Here is a 7,734-nt window from a genome sequence, read left to right on the forward strand (position 1 = left end):
ATTGGAAAGAAGACTCAAAGATCTTTCTTTTCATAGGTCGCGTCTCTCCCAGTTCATTATATTAAGGAAGTTATAATCGTTCAAAGTTGACCCAAAAAATTGGTTGGCCTCAGTAGTTTGTGTGCAGGAAATTTTCCTGCACATTTACTATTCCCAAATATCCCGGCCACCATTTTATAGTTTCAAATGTGCTCGATTATATACGAAACCTATCCGTTTTTGGAAATCTTTATATCGTTGGAAAGCTTATTCAATAACCTTCGTATGAAACCATCGACGGGAAAATTCCGGTATAAATAAAATAAAATAAAATTAATTCCATATAAATAAGATCAATACACGTACTTGAATACGGGGTGTTACAACATTATTCCCTTAGAGGGCCCTCGAAGCCTCGCACTGCATCAACACAAGAATGGAAAATCAATATAGTTATTGCCCTGGCCAAAATTTATATGGTTGGGTTGTTCGCTCGGGGTGATGATTATATGCCAGAAAGTGTGGTAGGAGAATGCTTTTGTGGGAAAATGGGTGGTTGATGGAAGACTATATCATCTGAGAGCTAATTGAAGAAAAGACATAGGGTATAAAGTAACTTTGAACGAATCCGGCCGATGGAAATATCTTAACAGATGCGAAATTTGAATCAAGTGCAAATATAAAAGTGTATCCGGTAATGTAATTTCGTCTGTTGTGTCTCTAAAAGAAAAACAATGCAGATGGACACTTTACTAGGGAGCTGCATGGTCGGGATTATAACCTAGGTAGAAAATAGGAGAAGAACAACAAAGCAGCCTCATGGGCATCGAGGGTAGAAATAATGTTCAGCAAGTCTAGAAAACTTACGTCAACAACAACTGTAATTAAAATAACTAAACTAAGTGAAGGCGACAATTTCTGAATTTTAAACTTTATCCCATGCCTTCTTGTTTGTGTTTCTGACAGGTCCACTGCCGTTGACCTCATTGGAACCATGATAACACTCAAATTACACTGTTGAATGGGTGTAAGCGATCGTTGTCAATATAAAACCCAACTAGGTTGGGGCTGAATCCCACAGGGAATATAGTGTGAACTTCAATTTGTTTACGAAATACTTTACTGGTAGTTTAATGTTTCCGGAAATGGGGGTTTAAGGTCCACAAAGAGTTAATTGTCATTTTCAATATTTTAGTGTTTGAAATTAGTCTAAATGGGAAACCAGAGTTATGTTCACCATGGGTTTTGGGAATTGACAGATACTAGGTAATGCTTGGGATTCTTGAAGTAAGTAGAAACAGCAGAATATCCCTGACGATGATACTATCTGACTTATCTCTCGACCTCACCAGACAATTTATTATCTAATTCTCTCAAACTTAGATAACTTATCTATATCCAATGGGATTTTATCTCAGGTAGATCAATCCAGTTACGGCATTGATCATTAAACAAAAGGTTGGTAGCTTCCAAGTCCCTGTTGATAATTCACGACCTCTAGTCTATTTCTCTGTTAGAAGAAAATAAAACCTAAGGCATAACCTAATGTTTAGAACCAGTAGATTTCAGTTAAAACAACAGAATTTCAAGACATCCTACTACTCTTTGAATCCGTTAAATACCTAGTAACCTATCAAACCCTAGTCCATGGATCCCATAACTCCGGCTAATGGAATTAGATGCTCATGATTTGATGAATGAAATACAAAGTTGAATTCATGATAATAAGGATAAACTTACGAACGGATGAAAAGCAACAAGTAGTTTTTTTTCAATTTAATCCCGAAAATAGGAATCCACAAATAGTTGATAAGTGTTCAAGAAAATAAAACTCTCCCCCCAAAACTAAAAAGAGAACTCTCTGAATAAATCCTAAAAGATGTTATTTATACTAAAGCTTAATTAAAAAATAAAATAGTAAATTCAATTAATTCTCGAATTAGGTGACACCCAAACTGACGCCGCGTCAAGAGGCTGATGCCCTATCACGGATGGCATCAGACTTGCTCCAGTTTCTTCAATTCTCTACCTTAGGTTAACGATGACTCTGACGCTGCGTCAAGGATCTGACGGCGTATCACCAACTTCGTCAGATGTCTTCCCCTATCGCTGTTTTTCAACTTAAGGCTGACGCCATTCTTAACGCCTTATCACCCACTTGGCGCCACATCAAAGCGTCGTCAGAACTGCTTCTCAGCTCCAATTCCCTGGTTAAGGTTGACGCTACTTCTGATAGGCTATCACAAGGCTGACGACTTATCACGGATGTCGTCAGCCATGTTTTCTTCTCTTTTGCTCAAATTTTCAACTCTTTTTCTCCATTGTCGTTTATTTCCATCCCTTCAACCTTTTACTGCAATATTATGAGCAAACACATCAAAACAACAAGAGTTGCTTCAGAATTCACAATTATTTTGAGCTAAAAAACATTAAATATGTTAGCTTTTGCTCATACATCAACACCCTTAACTTAAAACAATTGCTTGTCCTCAAGCAATAAACTAACTGAGAGAATACAAAGAACATTCAGTAGTCGACAACCATTTTAGTTCAAAACTCAGTTACCGCCTCTAAGGTCAACCACTCTAAACTACTGTGTATCTTACTGAAAAGCAATAATGTAACACAAGGGATTCCAGCCATGGCATCAACTAAGTACCAAAAATCATGCTTATATCAATATGACACTACCCAAACAAGTAAGTCACTTAGCAACATACTAGTGTGCCCTCACAATAAAGAATTTCCCCTTTTTCTCTCACAATAGAAATCAAAGTATCAACATGGGGATCATCACAAAAACACTCACTCTCAGAATGAAGTTCCAACCAATGTATGCCAAATACCATATGCTTGCCCTTATCTTCATTACCTAAGCGTCTAGACAGGTAAGCTAGGATCACTATAGGTATTTCTTAGGCTTGTAACGTAGGCTAAGGGTTGGTATGATATTATACGGCATTTAGAGTGACTAACCTCCTTGGCACTACTTTAACTTGTGGGGTCCACTTATTAACTTCTTTTTCTCTCTTTTTCTTCTCTTTTTTCTCTTTTCTTGATCACTTATTCAGAAAGGGTGGTTTTTTCTTCCTATTCGAACAAATTTCTTTTCTTGCTCTTTTTCACCAACACCCAACATTCTATTTCTTTTTCACTTATTCTTTTTCTTTTACTCTACCCTTCTTCATATCCAATTTACATCATGTACCCTTATGATAGCCACCCTCAACTTAGGCTGTTTGCCTAAGTCAAGGTGCACAGTCTCCAAGGAGGACCAGGGCCAAAATAGGTTCATTATGATCTAAAAGAAAAGGTGAAAGGTATTATAGAAAGAAATGGTTAATTTAGGCTCAAAAACAGGGATCAAGTGGTAACATGTACACAGGAAAGGTCATTTTAGGTTAAAAAGGGACTCAATTAAAAAACGGCCTATGATTCTTTCCTAACCCCTATCTTTCAACTAAGGTAAGACGAATTAGGAAAGTTCTGGATTCAGCAGTACAAAGGGAACTCAATAGAGATCTCATACACACAAGGCACACAAGTATATCACTAGCTACTACCTATCTGGTTCATGCAATTGTTCAGCAGTGGTTATTAAGAACTAGACTAATGCCCTAACTGGATGCATAGTGGTCACACCCAGATATAATTCATACAGTCATGTAAGACAAACCATTGGAGAGATATTCAAAATCACAAGATAAGTTAACTGCCTACAGTACTCGCACTACTCCTATTTAGTTACAGAACATAATACAACAACATGCTACCCTACACCCTCAACTTAAAATCAAAACAAAATAAAACTAAGGCCTAGGGTATACCTGGAGTCAATCAAGTCTCAAATCATGGGTCCTTGACCCTGCAGCAGTGTCATCCTCATTAAGAGCTTCTCTCTGCTTTGCTGCAGCTGTTCTGCTAGAAGAGATTCCTATATCCCTCGCTCGCAGTGCTTTGTCCCATTTCCAGTTGTTCTCTAGGGACGCTTGCATTGCCTTTTTCAGATCCACTTTCTCCCTTTCTGTTAGCTCATCATCTGCCTGTAGTGTCTTTTCTACCTTCTTCTTCTTTGCTTTTTTCTCGACTTTGCTCTTATTTTTATCATCCTTTTGTCTCTTTCTCTTACCTTTTTCAGCTTCTTTGTTTTTCTTCTTTTTTTACTGGCCCCGCAATGAGATCAAGGATTGGGGGTTTATTCTCAGATTCTTCAGTTGCCTGCCCTGCAGGCATTATAAACTGGTGTTATTGTAACACCACCACATCAGCCTTTACCTTATCTAGGGCCACTCTGAATTCAGCAAGATCTGCTTCAGTCAATTCCTGTGCCCTTGCATCAAGATGGTTCTCCAGATCTGCCACCCGTGCAAGCAATGTAACAAAAAACTCAAGAGCGGCCTTAATTCTCTTAACTACAGCTGCGACAAACTGGTTGGTGAAGGCATGTAGTTGCGTCTCACACCATTTGGCCTGTTTGGCCACTTTTCTGATATCAATCGACTGGGCTGTAATTCCTGCTGGTGTTGTAGGAGCTGAAGGGCCTGGCTCATTTTTAGGGCCTGGTGGTGCCCCCTCAGAGTCTTGAAGCTCCACTTCAGTTACTGAACTAGGGCCTGCTACTGATGGGTTCACTTCAACTCTCACCCCTCTGTCAAGTGTCAGCCTCGACTGATTTTTCTCGTATCGGATAGGGTTGTGGGTCTTAGTTGCATACATCGTATCATCAATCCCTACTATTTTTGGTACCCCTGCCTCTGTGCATAACCTGGTGACCAAATAAGGGAATGGGTAAGCGGTGTCAGACCTTGTTACCCGAATCTTAATCTCTTCAGCAATGATCTCTCCAAAGTCCAGCTTAAGGTTGGCCACTAGACATGCAACCAATATAGCTCGATCATCCCCAATAATGTTATCTCCGCCAGTTGGCATCAAATAGGTGCGTACAATACCCCACCAGAACTTTGCCTCTTGAGTCAAAGAAGATTTGTAAATCCGCTCACTAGGTCTGGTCAGCCATAACGGATCTGCTTCCGCTATCAGTGTAGCTAACCAAGGATGCTGGTTATCCTTACTCTTCAGTCGATGGTAGAATTTCAGATTTGTGACCTGAGGAATGAAGTTGGGTCTATATAGAAATCTATTGATAGTCGTGTCAAAAATATCTACATTTACCCCACAAACTGGAACTCCGGTCAGCAAAGGTTGGTCTGCTGTGGTCTCTCCATTCTTATACATACTCTCTAATCTAGCTTGGTAGTTTGTATAGAACTCCCAGATTGATGTAGGACAAAACGGCTTTCCTCCCTTGGCAGTCCAACCTAGCCCATAGTTTTTGAACTTCTGCTCAACTGTAGGATACCCTGTCAATCCTATGATTATGACCCCCTTTTCTAGAAAAATTGGCCGTCTGGCAGATCTTCTTTTTGTTCTAATCAGACCTTTGAGGAAAATGTCCTCTGCTTCAGGGATCTGCCATCTAGCATTCTCTCGAACCTCAGGATTCTTGCATTTTATCAAAGTTCCCCGAGCTGGTGGTTCCTTCTCAACTTGATTCTCAACTGAGGGAGTTTCTGAGGATGGTTCCTCAGAATCAGATTTGTCAGACTCAGCATGTCCTTCCTCCGGTTCTTCAGATTCAGCCTTCTCAGAGTCAGGTTTTTTAGACTTATTTTGCTTAGAACCTTCTTGCTCAGAAGATTCACTCTCAGCTGAAGTGGTGGTCTCAGTATCATTACTATTCTCCATCTCAATGGGTTTAGGTAGAAGAGGTGTCTTTGGACTTGATTTCTTTCTCTTCCGCCTGAGCAGTGGTTCTTCACCTTCATAGTCTGAGTCTTCATCAATGAGCTTTCAAACCACCTTGGGCTTGGTAGCTTTTTTTGGAGTGTTAGGATTTTTGCCTTTTGGTGCTATTTCAGTGTTCCTGTGATATCAAGAAAATAATATTCAATACTCAGTATTAAGAACATATGCATTCCATTTGAATTCAGTAACTTAAGAAAAAGAAGGTCAAGACAGTGCATTATCAACATGTTGTGACGACATGGCTGATAAGGCGTCACTGTTATGATAGCCTATTATCTTTGTCGTCAGCTCTAAACAGACTGACTTTTCTTTTCTCAGGCTTGTGACGACATTCCTAATAAGGCGTCACGTTTGTGATAGCCTATTAGTGATGCCGTCAATCCAGATTTTCAGCCCAACTCAGTTTTCATTCTTAATTTAGGGACCAAATTTTCCTTAGAATCACATGGGAGTTTTCACTCATTAAACTAGGGTTTTAAACTAGATCCTTTCACAATGCTTGACAAATAAACATGAGCAACAACCGACATTAAATCTTAACAGGCTATCAGAACCATATTCATGGTCCCTCAGCTTTACCAGTTTGGACTTACCAAACTTAACTGTAAAATTGCAGACATCTTATTTGAACTATCTATGACCAATCAGTAAAAACATCATTCACAAAATCAGTGCACTCTGTGTGTGTTTCCACGATAACATTATCAGTAATACATACCTCCCATATATGAAGTGGTTCCATCTGCAAGCAGCTTATTCCTCCGATCTCATCTTTACTGCAGCCTCTTGCAATAGTCCATCAAAAGTTGATCAACTGTCAGTTCCTTATATCTACAAAGAAAAGGAAAAAAATTGATTTCATAAAAAAAAACATTATCCATCTGTTGCAATAAATGTGGAGTCTGTTGCAATAGATGTGGAGTTTGTTGCAATAGATGTGAAGTCTGATAGAATACATCAAACCAGCCTTTCTGGTGGTTTTATTTGTTCCAACAGTTTCTCCATCTGTTGCAACATCAACAACAGCATAAACATCAACAAAAATGAAACAACAATATTTGTTCCAACAACATCATCAAGAACAAACAAGCAACATCCTTTATTCCAAAACCATCAACAACACCACACCACAAGTTTCAACAAAGCCAACCCCACCAACAACATTAATAACTGCATCAATAATAATGAAATAAATAAAATACATACAAAAAAATGATACTGCCAACAAGGCTTTTAAACTTCTTCCAACAGATGACTTTTTTCTCATATTGTAATAAAAATTCTTGGATTGTTTATTCAACACTTACAAGTTCCTTAAAAAAATTTAATAAATATGAAAAGGGTATTAAATAAAAAAAAATATATATAAATAACTTGCAAAGAAGAAAACAAGAATGAAAGAGCAATAATGAACCATACCTTAATAGCAAAAAGGGGATCAAAACAGAAATTTAAGTCGAGGAAAGATATGGATAGGTTTAGATCCAAAAAGATCTTTATGAGAAGAGAATAGAAAAGAGAGAAAAAAGGCTATGAACCTAAAGAGGAGAGAGAGAAAAATGAGAGTTGAATAAAATAAACTACAACTGAAGGAAGAGATAAGATAATTTTTATAGATGTATTATGTACGTAGACGTGGTGGTTTTCAATATTCATTAATTTCATTAATAATTTGAGGGACACGAGGAAGACTAAGACTACTGACATTGAAAAGACAAGACAAAACTGCTCAATGAACTCACTTTTGAGATATCCAAGAAATATTTTGTACCGCCTTTAGTAGTAAGTACTACTACTTGATATTATCTACTAGGACCAGAAGCTTCTTGCTTTAAAATTAAAAGAGAAAAAAAGATTTTCAAACAGATATGTCATCTGTTACAACATATATAAATATCTGTTTAGAAATCCGAACAGCTCAGTCATCTGTTACAACAGATATAAATATCT

The sequence above is a fragment of the Capsicum annuum genome, chromosome 2 (assembly GCF_002878395.1).
Source record: "Capsicum annuum cultivar UCD-10X-F1 chromosome 2, UCD10Xv1.1, whole genome shotgun sequence".
In the NCBI taxonomy this organism is placed as follows: domain Eukaryota; kingdom Viridiplantae; phylum Streptophyta; class Magnoliopsida; order Solanales; family Solanaceae; genus Capsicum; species Capsicum annuum.